A 19,360-nucleotide genomic window follows, 5' to 3' on the forward strand; every position below is an offset into this window, starting at 1 on the left:
CCCCAGCTCCCCAGGTACTATTCCACATCCCGGATACGGCAGTGTCACGCCGTCTTGGGTTTGACTTGCTTGAAAGCAGAGAGTCACACCGGACAAGCACTCCTGTCCGCCCTGAACGCACAGGTGGAAAAGTGGCTGACTCCGCAGCAACTGGATATCGGCAAAGTGGTGTGTGACAACGGAAAAAATTTGATAGCGGCATTGAAGTTGGGCAAGTTGACACATGTGCCGTGCATGGCACATGTGTGTAATCTGATCGTACAACGCTTTGTGCATAAGTACACAGGCTTACAGGACGTCCTGAAGCAGGCCAGGAAGGGCCATTTCAGGCGTTCCTACACGGCCATGGCTCACTTTGACGATATCCAGCGGCAAAACAACATGCCAGTGAGGCGCTTGATTTGCGACAGCCCTACACGTTGGAATTCAACACTCCTAATGTTCGACCACCTGCTCCAACAAGAAAAAGCTGTTAATGAATATTTGTATGACCGGGGTGCTAGGACAGCCTCTGGGGAGCTGGGAATTTTTTTGCCACGTTACTGGACGCTCATGCGCAATGCCTGTAGGCTCATGCGTCCTTTTGAGGAGGTGACAAACCTAGTCAGTCGCAACGAAGGCACCATCAGCGACATCATACCATTTGTTTTCTTCCTGGAGCGTGCCCTGTGAAGAGTGCTGGATCAGGCTGTAGATGAGCGTGAAGAGGAAGAGGAAGAGTTGTGGTCACCATCACCACCAGAAACAGCCTTATCAGCATCGCTTGCTGGACCTGCGGCAACGCTGGAAGAGGATTGTGAGGAAGAGGAGTCAGAGGAGGATTGTAGCTTTGAGGAGGAGGAGGAGGAGCAAGACCAAACACAACAGGCATCCCAGGGTGTCAGGATCATCATTGGGTTTTACACAATATTGTGTATTTGGGTCTGGCTGGGATCAAACCTGAGTTTCCTGCATCCCAGTCAGGATCCTTACATTGGGCTCCACGCATCTTTGATTGTTTCTACATGTCCTTGGTATCCTGTAGTCTGAGCCTGTTTGCCTGGGATTTGCACACTTGTTCCTGATTCCATGATTATTGGCTGAGTCTTCCTATTTAAACCCCGCAAGTCTGGTCCTCGTTGTCAGATCGTGTTTCCTGTTCCGTTTGGTTTCACTGCTGTTTATCTGACTCCTGGTTTTGATCTCCTGCTCGTCTACTGTTTTCGCCTGATTGCCGCCAGCCCTGACTTCTGATTCTGTTACCGACTACTCTTCTGGATTTCCCTTGTCTGTACTGCGTTCCAGGAAGCACTGGTTATTTCAGCCCCAGTGCACTGTGTCACACCGTTGGGGATTTCTGTCCTGAGTCCCCTCGGTCTGTGCCGAATTGCAAAGGGTGCCTTAACTCTGCCTGCCGGACTCCCACTCCAGGTAAGATCCCTGACACAGGGTGCTCGTTGTCACCTATCTGGTACCCGTGGTGTTGTACGTGGCTGGGGGGGAAGAACATACCTTCAATGACATCAGTGAGGAGGAGGAACGGGAAATGAGTAGCTCGGCATCCAACCTTGTGCAAATGGGGTCTTTCATGCTGTCCTGCCTGTTGAGGGACCCTCGTATACAAAGGCTGAAGGAGAACGACCTGTACTGGGTGTCCACGCTACTAGACCCCCGGTATAAGCAAAAAGTGGCGGAAATGTTACCGAATTACAACAAGTCAGAAAGGATGCAGCATTTGCAAAATAAATTAAAAAGTATGCTTTACACAGCATATAAGGGTGATGTCACAGCACAACGGGAATCTAACAGGGGGAGAGGTGGAAGTCATCCTCCTCCTCCTCCTCCCACGACCACTCCGGCAAGGACAGGACGCTTTAAAGACGTGTTGTTGATGGAGGACATGCGGACCTTTTTAAGTCCTATGCATCGCCACAGCCCTTCGGGATCCACCCTCAGAGAGTGACTCGACCGACAGGTAGCAGACTACCTCGCCTTAACTGCAGATATCGACACTCTGAGGAGCGATGAACCCCTTGACTACTGGGTGTGCAGGCTTGACCTGTGGCCTGAGCTATCCCAATTTGCGATAGAACTTCTGGCCTGCCCCGCTTCAAGTGTCCTGTCAGAAAGGACCTTCAGTGCAGCAGGAGGTATTGTCACTGAGAAGAGAAGTCGCATAGGTCAAAAAAGTCTAGATTACCTCACCTTTATTAAGATGAATGAGGGATGGATCCCGAAGGGACTGACACTGGGCGATAAATTCGCTTAAAAAAGGCCTGATGAGATGAGCTGCCTTGGGCTAAAAATGGTCCACACGCTGCTGTATTTTAGCTCTGAATGACGTTTGACTTGCGTGACTTATCCGCCACCAACTAGGGTTCAAGCCGCCATGTTTTAGGGCACTTTCTGCCTGTGAAACAAACATCAATTTTTCTGGCCGCTGCTACAGCAGTGGCTGCAACAATACCAAATTTTTCAGGCATGTGTACATGCCTAATTTTTAGGCCCACTGGTGCAGCACTGTGGCTTCAAAAACCAAACCAAAAATTAAAATCCTCCAAGATGGCACCAATATACCAGTGGTCTAAGCATCTTCCCACCTTGGCCTAAACAGGGGAGGTGATTCAACAATTAAAAATCTCTGCCATTTACACGTCCACTGATAGGAGACGCGGAAGGTATTAAACTGATATGAACAATACTCCACTCCTATCAGTAGGTCCGTCCCATTGTGATTTATGCCCCCCACCCACCGCGCAGGGGTGGGGGCCGAGGGGGGGAGGACAGTAGGTCACCCCATTGTGATTTATGGCCCCCACCCACCGCGCAGGGGTTGGGGAGGACAGTAGCGCCCCCCAGTGTGTATCAGGGGCTTTGAGGACAGGTGTCAATCCATACCTGCCAAGTGACCTTATGTAGGGGGAACAGTCTCTATTCTGCTCTGTGTCAGTGTGTATCATGGTCTCTGTGGACAGGGAACAGTCCCTATTCTGCTCTGTGTCAGTGTGTATCATGGTCTCTGTGGACGGGGAACAGTCCCTATTCTGCTCTGTGTCAGTGTGTATCATGGTCTCTGTGGACGGGGAACAGTCTCTATTCTGCTCTGTGTCAGTGTGTATCATGGACTCTGTGGACAGGGAACAGTCCCTATTCTGCTCTGTGTCAGTGTGTATCAGGGGTTTTGAGGACAGGTGTCAATCCATATCTGCCAAGTGACCCTATGTAGGGGGAACAGTCCCTATTCTGCTCTGTGTCAGTGTGTATCAGGGGTTTTGAGGACAGGTGTCAATCCATATCTGCCAAGTGACCCTATGTAGGGGGAACAGTCTCTATTCTGCTCTGTGTCAGTGTGTATCAGGGCTGGGCTTTGAGGACAGTTGTCAGACTCTGCATCAACTGTGCAATTTTCCATGGGAGTTTTGCCATGGATCCCCCTCTGGCATGCCACAGTCCAGGTGTTAGTCCCCTTGAAACAACTTTTCCATCACTATTGTGGCCAGAAAGAGTCCCTGTTGTTTTTAAAATTCGCCTGCCCATTGAAGTCAATGGCGGTTCGCGCGGTTCGCCGGTTCGCGAACATTTGCGGAAGTTCGCGTTCGCCGTTTGCGAACTGAAAATTTCGGGTTCTCGACAACACTAGTCCTCACACAAGGGATTAATTTAAAATTGAGAAGCATGATCATTCCTTGTCAAAAATATAACCCTCTTTTTAATAATAAAAAAAAAACATGAAGTCTCATGTCTTAACATTATAACCTTAAACATAATTTCCCCAAGTTGGCAAAGCCCTTGTTTTCACCCCAAAAATTGATTGGAGAGGAAATTACAGGTAAGTCATAACTGATCCAAAATGAAATATGAATGTGACCCCATAGGAAAGGAGGCAACCAGCGGCGGGCTGGGCCGGGGGCAGGGAGGCAATTGCCCCCCAGGCCGCCCTTAATTCTTTTAAGACCGGCCACTGCAGGGCCAGCCCTTTTAATGCTGCAGCCGCCTGAGCGCTCTGTTAAGAGCCTCAGGCGGCTGCAGGACAGATTCTCCCCTCTCCTCCCCTGTAGCGTGGCCGAGCTCCTCTCCGGTCCGCGGTGCCCGGCCGGACTGATAGGAATGTGCACACTCAGTGTGCACTTCCTGTCAGTCCGGCCGGTTACAGGAAACAGAAACTCTGTGCGGAACAGGAGTTTCTGTTTCCTGTAACCGGCCGGATTGACAGGAAGTACACACTGAGCGTGCACCTTCCTATCACTCCGGCAGGGCACCGCGGACCAGAGAGCAGCTCGGCCACGCTACGGGGGGGGGGGGGGGGGGGGTAAGAAGAGAGGGGAAGTAAGAAGAGGGGGAGGGGGGAGTAAGAAGGGGGGGAGTAAGAAGAGTGGGAGGGGGAAGTAAGAAGAGGGGGAGTAAGAAGAGGGAGGGGGGAGTAAGAAGAGGGAGGGGGGAGTAAGAAGAGGGGGAAGGTAGAGGTAAGAAGAGGGAGAGGGGGGAGTAAGAAGAGGGATGAGTAAGAAGGGGGTAAGAAGAGGGGGAGGGGGGAGTAAGAAGAGGGGGGAGTAAGAAGAAGGGGAGGTTAGAAGAGGGGGAAGGGGAAGTAAGAAAAGGGGGGGAGTAAGAAAGGGGGTAAGAAGAGGGGGAAGGGGGACTAAGAAGAGGGGGAGTAAGAAGAGGGGAGGTAAGAAGAGGGGGAGGGGGGAGTAAGAAGAGGGGGAGTAAGAAGAGGGAGGAGTAAGAAGGGGGTAAGAAGAGGGGGGAGTAAGAAGAAGGGGAAGGGGAGGTTAGAAGAGGGGGAAGGGGAAGTAAGAAAAGGGGGGGAGTAAGAAAGGGGGTAAGAAGAGGGGGAAGGGGGACTAAGAAGAGGGGGAGGGGGAGTAAGACGAGGGGAGGTAAGAAGAGGGGGAGGGGGGAGTAAGAAGAGGGAGTAAGAAGGGGGGGAGTAAGAAGAGGGGGAGGGGAGAGTAAGAAGAGGGGAGTAAGAAGAGTGGGGGAGTAAGAAGGGGGTAAGAAGAGGGGGAGTAGGAAGAGGGGGAGTGGGGAGTAAGAAGAAGAAGGGGGATAAGAAGAACAGGTGTGGGAGTAAGAAGAACGAGGGGGGAGGGGGGTAAGAAGCACAGGGTGGGTGAGTGTAAGAAGAGACCGGTAGGGGAGGGTGGGGGAGAGGAGAGACCACTAAGGGACAGGGGTGAGCTCTATAGGACAGGGGGCAAGACAGGGAGCTCTTTCACACTACGCGCACACACACAATGCATCCCTATACATATACAGAAACACACAATGCATCCCTACACACACAGAAACACAACATGCTTCTCTTACACACAAAGAAACACACAATGCATCAATTACACACACACACACACACACACAATGCAACCCTTACACACAAAGACAATGCATCCTTTGCACACATACACAAAAACACACAATGCAAACCCTCACACACACATGCAAACCCTCACACACACATGCAAACTCATGGGTGGGTGGAACATATAAGTGGACTTATGAGTGGGCCTTATGGGCATACTCACTGTCAGGCCTTGGGGCCCAGACCTTGAGCTGTGTAAGGGGCCCCAAAAAATGGAGCTGCTTCCAATTCTCCCAGAACATTGAATTTTGTGACCACAGTTGCAAACAGCCTCCGGAGATCCTGTTCTACACCAGATCAGTGGAGCTAAACTGCAGCACATCATCATCTTCATCTGGTTGTAAGTAGGCAATCTAATATATTATTAGTGACACTAATCTATAATTTACCTCACATTGAAGGGACACTATAGCTTAATCAAGTGGTTCTGGTGTCTATAGCCGGTCCCTGCAAGCTTTTTAATGTAAACACACACTGTGTGCAGCACTGGCGTTAGTTCATATGGCAGATCATATGGGTGGGGCATTGTGATGTCACATGGGGGGGGCGGCAAATTTGTATTTTGTCTACGGCAGCAAAAATCCTTGCACCGGCTCTGATCCTGGGCAGGTGCACCAGTCTACTGGTGACCCACAGGAGGGGAGTGCACTGATTGCACTGCACTCTCCTCCTGCCCAGAACCGTCCTTACTGCAGTGCAAGTGCCCTCTGTCCCTAATTTACAGTGGCTCACACTCACAACAAGCAGTGCCTGGAGCCCTTTGCAGAGACGGGAACAAAGAGGTTCTGCGGCAGCTGGCCGTCCTGCAAGCATTACATTAACCAGCTGTTCCCCATGCAGCCACCGGTGGCGCTGTGCTGGGAGAATGTGATTACTCTTCACTTCCTCCCAGCCTACAGAGCAGCGCATGGGAGAGAGAGAGGAGGACGCATGATTTAATCTTACAACAAATCCACTAGGCAAATCTTTATAAATTTGGGGGGATCAGCTCTGTTTCCACTGTTTATTGTTGTTTATACTGATGTCTGTATTAATATTGAGGGATTTCTAAGTAGTAACATCAGTGTGTGTCAGCAGGGCCAGCCATTGGGGTGTGCACGCTGTGCGGTCACGCAGTATGCCATGACAACAGAGGCGCCCGGCGGCCAACACAGCTCACAAGTTGAGTACACCAGCATATTCAATTTAAGCGATTCGCTGGAGGTCCACTGGTGTGCACCAGCAGTAGGTTCAGTCAGATCATATCCTCTCCCTTGTGGTTCTGGTGCTCAGTTAGTGAGTCAGAGCACAGGCTCAGAGATTCTCATCCTGAGCTCTGACAACATTGAAAGTCAGAGCTGTGAAGGAGCGGGTATGGCAAAGAGCTACTGATTAGCATAACATCAAGATCCGTTATAAAACCAGGAAAAGGTGGGCATGGATGGTGAACTTATTTGGTGGTGCAATGGGCCACTTGACTGGTTTTCCCCCCATGCCTAAGGCTGCCAGCCCTCCCCTGGAGGCGACTCTATTTGTTACTATACCTGAGGCAAGATAAATAGTTACTTATGAACACACTATGAAACCTAGACTGCATTTTATTTTATTAATTTGATCATTTTAGCATTCTTACCATATACTGCTGGGCAGTGTATTTTATCCTTCTGAAATGTTACTGCTTACTTTCATATTTTGGTGATTAGTAAATGTTAATACAATACATGACTAATACATAAATACAGTTCCCTATTAATTTAAATAGACCATTACTTTGGCACCTACAAAGTGTGATTACTTTTGACGGCATTTGTAATATTGTACAATACATGCCATCCTCATCCATTACTCTCAATAGCATCTTCGTAAGATTTCCAATCTGCATCATACCAAGTCATCAACAATTGTACCAGTCAGATGTCGATTCATTGTACAGCTGGAGATTAAGCGGTAAACATCTGGAGGTGGCTCTTGCAAATGTACCATAAAAGGAACCCTCAATTTATACTCAGCCACCTTGCTCACGAAATACACTATAGTTTTGTATGTTGACAAAATATTCTGTTTCTGCTATAGGCAGACAACATCATACATCCCAACATTTAAAATACACAAATTTTAGGGGATGTGTGGGAGTGTGACCAGGGAGAGACAAAAAGCAGTACTGTCAACTAGTGATGTCCCGAATGGTTCGCTGGCGAATAGTTCCTGGCGAATATAGCTTGTTCGCATTCGCCACGGCGGGCGAACATATGCGATGTTCGGTCCGTCCCCTATTCGTCATCATTGAGGAAACTTTGACCCTGTACCTCACAGTCAGCAGACACATTCCAGCCAATCAGCAGCAGACCCTCCCTCCCAGACCCTCCCACCTACTGGACAGCATCCATTTTAGATTCATTCTGAAGCTGCATTCTTAGTGAGAGGAGAGACAGTGTAGCTGCTGCTTATTTAATAGGGAAAGTGTATAGGCTAGTGTATTCAGTGTCCACTACAGTCCTGAAGGACTCATCTGATCTCTGATGTAAGTACAGCACCCCAAAAAGCCCTTTTTTAGGGCTAGAACATCAGTCTGCTTTTTTTTTTCTATGTAATCTAATTGCAGTTGCCTGCCTGCCTGCCTGCCAGCATGTGTGTCAGGCTCACAGCGTATACTGTGCCCACTTGCCCAGTGCCACCACTCACTCACTGGTGTCACAATAGCTTGCATTTAAAAAAACAAAACTTTTTTGACTGTAATATAATAGCAGTCAGTTTCCTTCACACGTGTGCGTTTCAGGGCCTGCCCAGTGCCATCACTCACTCACTGGTGTCACAATAGCTTGCATTTAGAAAAAACAAAAACATTTTGGCTGTAATATAATAGCAGTCAGTTTCCTTCACACATGTGCGTTTCAGGGCCTGCCCAGTGCCACCACGCACTCACTGGTGTCACAATAGCTTGCATTTAAAAAACAAACAAAACTTTTTTGACTGTAATATAATAGCAGTCAGTTTCCTTCACACGTGTGCTTTTCAGGTCCTGCCAGGGCACAGTGTCACACCAGTGCAACTCATATCTGGTGTAACAGTAGTGTACATTTAAAAAAAAAAAAATTGACTGTAATAGATTGAATAGCAGTTAGTTGTCTGCCAGCGTGTGTGTCAGGCTAACAGCGTATACTGTGACTACTTGCCCAGTGCCACCACTCATATCTGGTGTCACAATAGCTTACATTTAACAAAAAAAAAACTTTTTGGACTGTAATATAATAGCAGTCAGTTTCCTTCACACGTGTGCGTTTAAGGGCCTGCCAGGGCACAGTGTCACACCAGTGCAACTCATATCTGGTGTAACAGTAGTGTACATTTAAAAACAAAAAAAAATGACTGTAATAGATTGAATAGCAGTTAGTTGTCTGCAGGCGTGTGTGTCAGGCCTACAGCGTCTACTCTGCCAACTTCTGCCACTGCACAGTGCCACTCATATCTGTTGTAGCTTGAACGCATAGTACCACTAATTGAAAAAAATGACAGGCAGAGGCATGCCACCCCGCAGGGACCATCGTGGTCGTGGTGCTGTGATTCCCTTTGGCCCTAGAATAATGCCCAGTGTTCAGAGGTCACATACCCTGAACTCGAAAAGTTCTGAGGACATAGTTGACTGGCTAACACAGGGCACCCAATCTTCTACAGCTTCCGCTCGGAACCTTGATGCACCATCCTCCTCCAGCTTCGGGCACCTCTCAAGTTACCACTCGCCTGCCTGCCGCCACCACCAACGCTAGCACCACAGCCGCTTCACTTGGTATGTCAGAGGAGTTATTCACACATCAGTTGTTAGAAATGAGTGATGCACAAGCATTATTGCCAGAGGATGTAGATAACAGGGATATGTCTCAGTCAGGCAGCATTACACACATGGACGTATGGTGTGATGATGATGATGATGATGTTGTACTCACTGCTGCTACCTTTGCTGAGTTGTCAGATACAAGTGAAGCGGTTGATGATGACGATGAGTCAGTGGACGCTAGAACAGAAGAAGAACAGGGGGAAAGTTCAGATGGCGAGACAGACAGGAGGAGGAGGAGATGAGTTGGAAGCAGGGGGAGGTCGTCGCAAGGAGCTAGTGGCAGAGTCAGACAGCATGCATCGGCACCCGGGGTCATGCCAATCAATGCATGCTGTTGCCACCACCAGAATGCCGTCATTGCATAGCTCAGCAGTGTGGCATTTTTTTTGTGTGTCTGCCTCTGACAACAGCGATGCAATTTGCAACCTGTGCCAAAAGAAACTGAGTCATGGGAAGTCCAACACCCACCTAGGTACAACTGCTTTGCGAAGGCACATGATCACACATCACAAACGCCTATGGGATCAACACATGAGTACAAGCAGCACACAAACTCAAAGCCGCCATCCTTCTCCTGGTCCAGGATCTTCAGCCACATCAATCACTGCTGTCCTCCTTGCCCCCTCTCAACCATCCGCCACTCCGTCTCTCACCTTGAGCAGTTCCTGCTCATCTGCCCACAGTCAGGTGTCTGTCAAGGACATGTTTGAGCGTAAGAAGCCAATGTCACAAAGTCACCCCCTTGCCTGGCGTCTGAAAGCTGTCTTGACTGAACTCTTAGCCTGCCAGCTTTTACCATACAAGCTGGTGGAGTCTGAGGCGTTCAAAAAATTTGTAGCTATTGGGACACCGCAGTGGAAGGTACCCGGACGAAATTTATTTGCACAAAAGGCAATCCCCAACCTGTACTCAATTGTGCAAAAGGAAGTAAGGCATGTCTGGCACACAGTGTTGGGGCAAGGGTCCATCTGACCACTGATACCTGGTCTGCAAAGCATGGTCAGGGGAGGTATATCACCTACAGTGCGCATTGGGTAAACCCGCTGACGGCTGTCAAGCATGGCATGCGTGGCACTGCAGAGAAGTTGGTGACACCGCCACGACTTGCAGGCAGGCCTGCTGCCACTTCCTCTACTCCTCCTACTCCATCCTCTTCCATAACCTCCTCGGCTGAGTCCTCTTGTGCTGCTGCATCTTGCTCCACATCAACGGCACCCCCCCCCCCCCAGCTCCCCAGGTACTGTTCCACATCCCAGGTACGGCAGTGTCACGCCGTCTTGGGTTTGACTTGCCTGAAAGCAGAGAGTCACACCGGACCAGCACTCCTGTCCGCCCTGAACGCACAGGTGGATCAGTGGCTGACTCCGTACCAACTGGAGATCGGCCAAGTGGTTTGTGATAACGGAAGAAATTTGTTGGCGGCATTTAAGTTGGGGAAGTTGACACATGTGCCGTGCATGGCACATGTGTGTAATCTGATCGTACATCGCTTTGTGCTTAAGTACTCAGGCTTACAGGACGTCCTGAAGCAGGCCAGGAAGGTGTGTGGCCATTTCAGGCGTTCCTACACGGCCATGGCGCACTTTTCAGATATCCAGCTGCGAAACAACATGGCGCTTGATTTGTGACAGACCGACACGTTGGAATTCAACACTCCTAATGTTCGACCGCCTGCTCCAACAAGAAAAAGCCGTTAACGAGTATTTGCATGACCGGGGTGCTAGGACAGCCTCTGCGGAGCTGGGAATTTTTTTGCCACGTTACTGGACGCTCATGCGCAATGCCTATAGGCTCATGTGTCCTTTTGAGGAGGTGACAAACCTAGTCAGTCGCAACGAAGGCACCATCAGAGACATCATACCATTTGTTTTCTTCCTGGAGCGTGCCATACGAGGAGTGCTGGATCAGGCCGTAGATGAGCGTGAAGAGGAAGAGTTGTGGTCACCATCACCACCAGAAAAAGCCTTATCAGCATCGCTTGCTGGACCTGCGGCAACGCTGGAAGAGGATTGTGAGGAAGAGGAGTCAAAGGAGGAATGTGGCTTTGAGGAGGAGGAGGAGGAGGAAGACCAACCACAACAGGCATCCCAGGGTGCTCGTTGTCACCTATCTGGTACCCGTGGTGTTGTACGTGGCTGGGGGAAGAACATACCTTCAGTGAGATCACTGAGGACGAAGAACAGGACATGAGTAGCTCGGCATCCAACCTTGTGCAAATGGGGTCTTTCATGCTGTCGTGCCTGTTGAGGGACCCTCGTATAAAAAAGCTGAAGGAGAACGACCTGTACTGGGTGTCCACGCTACTAGACCCCCGGTATAAGCAGAAAGTGCCTGAAATGTTACCAAATTACCGCAAGTCGGAAAGGATGCAGCAGTTCCAAAATAAATTAAAAAGTATGCTTTACGCAGCGTATATGGGTGATGTCACAGCACAACGGGAATCTAACAGGGGAAGAGGTAAAAGTAATCCTCCTCCTCCCACGATCATGCCGGCAAGGACACGACGCTTTACAGACGTGTTGTTGATGGAGGACATGCAGAGCTTTTCAAGTCCTACGCATCGCCACAGCCCTTCGGGGTCCACCCGCAGAGAACGACTCAACCGACAGGTAGCAGACTACCTCGCCTTAACTGCAGATATCGACACTCTGAGGAGCGATGAACCCCTTGACTACTGGGTGTGCAGGCTTGACCTGTGGCCTGAGCTATCCCAATTTGTGATAGAACTTCTGGCCTGCCCCGCTTCAAGTGTCCTGTCAGAAAGGACCTTCAGTGCAGCAGGAGGTATTGTCACTGAGAAGAGAAGTCGCCTAGGTCAAAAAGGTCTAGATTACCTCACCTTTATTAAGATGAATGAGGGATGGATACCGAAGGGACTGACAGTGGGCAATACATTCGACTAAAAAAGGCCTGATCAGGGGGACTACTTAACACACCACTCCTATCTGGTGGCACATTAGATTACACGCGAAGTGCCCCAAATTTGAAGTAGGAGGACCAACTGATAGGAATAGTACTACTTAACACACCTTATAATAATGCAGAGAGAGGCAACACAGAGAGAGGAGTCTGAAGAAGAGGAGTCAGAGGAGGAAGGTGGCTTTGAGGAGGTGGAAGACCAAACACAGCAGGCGTCCCAAGGGGCTTGTTGTCACCTTTCGGGGACCCTTGGTGTTGTGCGTGGCTGGGTGGAGGAAGAGACCTTCAATGACATCAGTGAGGACAAAGGATTAAAACCAGACTCTGCATCAACTATGTAATTTTCCATGGGAGTTTTGCCATGGATCCCCCTCCGGCATGCCACAGTCCAGGTGTTAGTCCCCTTGAAACAACTTTTCCATCACTATTGTGGCCAGAAAGAGTCCCTGTGGGTTTTAAAATTTGCCTGCCCATTGAAGTCTATGGCGGTTCGCCCTGTTCGCCCGTTGGCGAACATTTGCGGAAATTCGCGTTCGCCATTCGCGAACGGAAAATTTTATGTTCGCGACATCACTACTGTCAACCCCTCATAGTAAGTATTACACAAATATATAATCTCTATGAAATACTCATATTGACTGTTTTAGAATTTCCATAAAATTCCAACCCAGTCAAAAGATGTACTGAGACAAGGATTGGACTACTTTGACTCAGTATATTTCATCCACCTAACAAAGTTTGATATTTAGTGGAGCTACCTTTGTTGAGCGTTGTGAAGCTGTGACAGCTGCAGAGAGATTTTTCTATGAAAAATCTCACAGTCTCACGGGATCCTCTATTGACTTCAATGCTGTACTGTTGCACATGCTGACGAAGCGGAGCATAAGGAAGATGATGCTGGTGCCACAAGGGACAGGTTTAGGTAAGTAAAACTCACCTTTGCCTGCCTCTTGCCAAATCAACAGCAATGTCACCATTATGGATCTTTGTAAATTATGCAAAGTCCCCAGACATTGACAGATTGACTTTAAAGATACATTACTGTGAGTATTATTTCTGTGGAGCTCTGATATAAACACAGACACGCCAACAATATATAGCTCATAGAAATTAGGGACATTAGGATAAAAAAGAGAGACAGAGGAATGTGGGTTTAAAATAGGGACTGGCTCTCCTAAAGAGGGATCATTGGGAGGTATGGAACATTAAAGAAGTAGAGGAGATTGTAATTCAATGTAAACTGTATATAAAAGAGTCATAACAAACATAGATAGGTATATCTGAGCTAGACATAAGCGAGAACATAAGTAAGGTCATAATTATTAATAAAACATTTTGTATATAGCCTCAAAATAATTAGAAATTAAAAGCAATAATATGAGAGTTTTTTTTTGTTTGTTTTTTTCTTTGTAAAAACATCTGAGGTGTTGTTTAGAATATTTATGGATGATTAAAGATTCCAGGATTTAGTAAGTATTTTCAGTAGGTTGCATTTTAACTTTCATAAATAAAGAAATACTCATCTTGAGCTAAATATCAGCGATGCAGAAACAGGGTTGTCATACACAGAAAAACATGCCTTGTAAAATACGACAGTATAAAAAAACAAAGGTTGCTGTAAGTTTCACTTGTTGTATCAAGCAGCATCAAGTCCTGTCAAATTTTGGCAATGTACTGAAATAGGTGCTGTCACTTTACAGCTTGTATCAGTGTGTAACTATCCTTTAGGTGAAGCAAGGTGGCAAATGTAAGCAAACACAGCAAGAATCCTTCACCCAGGCAGCCTAATGCCTTAATGTTCTCTAATCTCCATATGCTCTATTTAGCAAAGCACATTAACCCACGTGAGACTGAGAGAGTGCTTGTGAAACATGGAACAGTTCTGAATAAGGCACATAAGTGTCAGAACCGGTCATTTTTACACAGTTCTAAAATGTCTCTAATTAAACTAAAAAAAAATAGAGTATTAAATAATCATCAACCAACATGACAATTGTCACATATGACAATATACATCGGTGTATTTGTCAAAGTCGCTTTTATCGACTAACATTTGCAAATTCTTACTTCTTATTTCTCCAGCACTTTAGTGAACAAATACCAGAGGGTTTGTACAAAAATGTAATTTTAGATAAAATTTTAGAACTCATTCCTCAGTAAGTAAACACATCAGAATAGTTTGTATCTTCTTAAAATAACATATGCTATTATTATTTATTTGCTTATTATGTTTTCTCTAAAAAAAAATTTATATATTACATCTATATTAAATATTTTTTTTTTTTGATATTAGAATTTTGTAAGTCTGAATTCCAACTGTGGCACAAAAAAAGAGATGATTGATAGCTAGGGGACAGTCACTATATGTTGATTTAATTCACAGATCTAAATATAAGTGAGCAAAAAGGAGAAACAGTTAAAATATATATGTATATAGTAATATACTATAAATTTAATGAACATATAATTAGTGTTGTCGCGAACCCGAAATTTTCGGTTCGCGAACGGCGAACGCGAACTTCCGCAAATGTTCGCGAACCGCGCGAACCGCCATTGACTTCAATGGGCAGGCGAATTTTAAAACCAACAGGGACTCTTTCTGGCCACAAAAGTGATGGAAAAGTTGTTTCAAGGGGACTAACACCTGGACTGTGGCATGCCGGAGGGGGATCCATGGCAAAACTCCCATGGAAAATTGCACAGTTGATGCAGAGTCTGCTTTTAATCCATAAAGGGCAGAAATCACCTAACATTGACACCTGTCCTCTTTAAAATCTAAAGCTTAAGCTATTGTTAAAACAGATATGAGTGGTGGCACTGACTGTGCAAATGGGCAAGGCATCCAACCTGACACAGAAGCTGGCAGGCAGGCAACTGCTCTTCTATTACAGTGAAAACAAATTATTTATTTAAAATCTAAAGCTTAACCAATTGTTAAAACAGATATGAGTGGTGGCACTGACTGTGCAAATGGGCAAGGCATCCAACCTGACACAGAAGCTGGCAGGCAGGCAACTGCTCTTCTATTACAGTGAAAACAAATTATTTTTTTTAAATCTAAAGCTTAACCAATTGTTAAAACAGATATGAGTGGTAGCACTGGGCAAGTAGGCACAGTATCCAATGTGAACCTCACACAGAAGCTGGCAGGCAGGCACCTGCAATTACATTACACAGGGAAAAAAAAAAAAAAAAAAAAGCAGCCTGATGTTATAGCCCTAAAAAGGGCTTTTTGGGGTGCTGTCCTTACAGCAGAGATCAGATGAGTCCTTCAGGATTGTAGTGGACACTGAATACCCTAGCCTAGCTATCAATTTCCCTATCTAATCAGCAGCAGCTAAACTTTCCCTCCTCTCACTAAGCATGCAGCTTCATAATGAATCGAAAATGGATGCTGGGAGGGAGGTTGGAGGGTGTGGAAGGGAGGGAGTGCTGCTGATTGGCTGGAATGTGTCTGCTGACCGAGAGGCACAGGGTCAAAGTTTGCCCAATGATGACGAATAGGGGGCGGATCGAACTGCGCATGTGTCCGCCCGCCGCGGCGAACGCGAACACGCTAAGTTCGCCGGGAACTGTTCGCCGGCGGACAGTTCGGTACATCACTACATATAATCTATAAATATAGATATGAATAAAGCTTCTCATTATTTTTCCTATACGGGTTACATTTTTTTCACTTGAGCTGTGAACCAAACAGTGGCATACTCCTACCAGTATACTGCACTATACACTGTTACAGCTGTTTTCAGCTTCCAGGAATTGTGTACAGATCCTTGCAACATGGGGCTGTGCATTATCATGCTGCAACATGAAGTGATGGTCGTGGATGAATGGCACAACAATGGACCTCAGGATCTTGTCGCAGTATCTCTGTGCATTCAAAATGCCATCAATAAACTGCACCTGTGTTTGTTGTGCATAACATATGCCTGCCCATACCATAACCCCACTGCCACCATAGGCCACTCGATCCACAATGTTGACATCAGCAAACCATTTACGCTCACGAAGCTATACACGCTTTCTGCCATCTGCCCTGTTCAGTGAAAACCGGGATTCATCTGTGAAGAGAACACCTCTCCAAAGTGCCAGATGCCATCAAATGTGAGCATTTACCCTCTCAAGTTGGTTACGATGACGAACTGCAGTCGGGTCGAGACCCCGATGAGGACGACGAGCATGCAGAACAGCTTCCCTGAGATGGTTTCTGGTGAATAGAACTCTATATTATGATTATTTACTTCTTAAACACACAACCTAAACTGGAAGCAACTTAACAAGAAACAATTCTGTGTCCTGTGGAGCAAAGCTGTAATGGACATAAATATCAGCAAATACTATAACAATTTATGTAGCACGTTTCCTTCAGTAACACTGAAAGCATATCACAGTTTTATGTCAAATTACACGTTTACATTAAGATCACAGTTTTATATCACACTAAGATTTCACCGCAGAGTAGTGATGTCGCGAACATAAAATGTTCCGTTTGCGAATGGCGAACGCAAATTTCCACAAATGTCCGTGAACGGGCAAACCCGTCGAACCGCCATAGACTTCAATAGGCAGGCGAATTTTAAAACCCACAGGGACTCTTTCTGGCCACAATAGTGATGGAAAAGTTGTTTCAAGGGGACTAACACCTGGACTGTGGCATGCCGGAGGGGGATCCATGGCAAAACTCCCATGGAAAATTACATAGTTGATGCAGAGTCTGGTTTTAATCCATAAAGGGCATAAATCACCTAACATTACTAAATAGTTTGGAATAACGTGCTTTAAAACATCAGGTATGATGTTGTATCGATCAGGTAATGTAAGGGTTACGCCCGCTTCACAGTGACAGACCAAACTCCCCGTTTAACGCACTGCAAACAACCGCAAACAGTCCATTTGCACAACCACAAACTTCCCATTTGCACAAGATTGGATACCAAGCTAGCCTTGTCCTGTTCCTTGTCCTCACTGATGTCATTGAACGTCTCTTCCTCCACCCAGCCACGTACAACACCAAGGGTCCCCGAAAGGTGACAACAAGCCCCCTGTATTTTTTTTTTAAATGTACACTACTGTTACACCAGATATGAGTTGCACTGGTGTGACACTGTGCCCTGAAGAACTCAGTAAACAGCCTGCACAGGCAGGACTAACTGAGTTTTTAGTACAGATTAGCATCTGTACTATTATGGGAGAAATTATAATAAATGTATCTGATGTGGGGTCGGCTGTTGCCTTAAAAATTCCCCTTAGGGCATCAAACCCCCCTGATCTGAGGGCAGAGATTTGGGAGAAGCTAGGGTAAGTCTGTGACTTATTGTTGTTATAAACAAATTGTGAAGACAATATTTATATATGTTGGTTATCTTTCTATTATTATTGCCTGACAGCTCTTTGTTGTAGTCCTTACCTGTGTCAGTCTTCTTCTTCTGTGTCATCCTGACGTGAAGAGGCAGAGTTTCTTCCGATCCTGAGCTCCTCTGTGTTCGGATTGCCGGAACAAGTGCAGTAGCGCCGGCGTCCAGCGGGCAATCTGTGCATGTGCAAATTAGTTTCGCGCTTAAAGGTATATCGCGCCAAAACATTAAAAACTCTAAAATTCAAACGGTATTGATTCTATCTTCTTACCTGGTCATCTGGTGATAAGGAAAGCTGCCTTTTACATCCAGATTCTGTTTTAAAGGTAAACTTCTTATTCAATCTTGTATTTTTTTTCTCTTCTTTCATTCTCATAATCTTTCAGTATTAAGTAAATTTTATTATTCTAGATGGCTTCTCCCTCTGCCTCAAGATCTCGCTCTAGAAGACATAGGTGAGCCTCTTAATTTCTTTATAAATTATTATAAGGGGGGAAAAGAGTGCCATGACAGGCCAATAATATATTGTAAATTGGCCTCTGTTTCAGCCCAGAAAGATCTCAAGGGAATTCTCCCAGAAAATATAGAGAAAAATCTAATAGATGTGCAAACTGCAACCAAGTGGCTCCTCCTGGGAATAATTTGTGCAGAGCTTGCCTGGCGGAAGCAGCGAATGAATGGGAAAAGAAAAATTCCCCACAGGCTGACTTAAAGAAATGGATATCAGAAGCAATTGCAGAAGGCTTCAAATCCTCAAGTAAAATGACTACTTCTAAGCGTCCCAGAGTGGAAAGTTATGTAGAATTGGAGGAAGAGTCGGATATAATGGAAGAATTTTCAGAGGAAGAAGATGATGATAGTGCCTCAAAATCCCCGGATTCCAGGTCTGTGGATAAATTGGTTTATCTTATCAGAGAAACCTTAAGAATCCCTGAAGAGAGCATGGAAAGGAAGGAGTCTGACAGATATTTTGATCTGAAGTCTAACAGACCCACTTTTCCAGTTCATTCGGCTATTAAGGAGGTCATACATGAAGAATGGAATAGACCTGAGAGAAAGGTTACTTTAAAAAGTAAAACTCCCAGATTATATCCGTATGCGCATGAGGACTGCAAATTGTGGATTTCTGTTCCTAAAATTGATGCAGCAGTCATCCATATGGCGAAAAGAACGACTCTTCCCATAGACTCAATGGCATATTTAAGAGAGCCAATGGAAAAGCGATTGGACGCTAACCTTATCAAGGCATACCTGGCCCTGGGATCAGCATTACATCCAGCCATTGCCCTAACCACCTTGTCCAGAGCTCTTAAAATATGGATTGATAATCTAGAAGAGGATATTACTAGAGGAGTCCGTAGAGAACACCTGATGGAGGGCCTTAAAGATTTAAAACTAGCCACAGAATTCTGTTCTGAAGCTTCCCTGGATGTTACCAAGATGGTAGCAAAGAGTATGGCGCGGTCTGTAGCCTCTAGGAGAGCATTATGGCTTCACTCTTGGGGTGCAGATTATGCCTCTAAGACCTCTCTATGTGTGCTCCCTTTTCAAGGTGACCTGCTTTTTGGTAAAACCCTGGAAGATGCAATCCATAAAGCTGCTGATGGGAGAAAGGCTTTTCTTCCACAAGGGAAAAGAAGATTTAGTGCATCTTACTGGAACGATAAAAAATTCAGAGATCGATCCTTTCGAGATAGCAGAGCATACAGACCCGGAAGAGAATATTCCAGAAATTCTAACTGGAGAAGCTATCAGTCTACTACATCAAAACCGGTTAGAGGAAGAGGATCTAGACCAGCAAATAAAAACTTTGCTGGCCCAGCCAGATGTTATAGGAGGCAGACTTTGCTTCTTTTATCCGGTTTGGGCTAAAAGTATTCAAGATACTTGGGTTCTTTCTATCCTTATGCAAGGATACAAGATAGAATTCAAAGA

This window comes from Pelobates fuscus, chromosome 3 (genome assembly GCF_036172605.1).
Source record: "Pelobates fuscus isolate aPelFus1 chromosome 3, aPelFus1.pri, whole genome shotgun sequence".
Classification (NCBI taxonomy): Eukaryota; Metazoa; Chordata; class Amphibia; order Anura; family Pelobatidae; genus Pelobates; species Pelobates fuscus.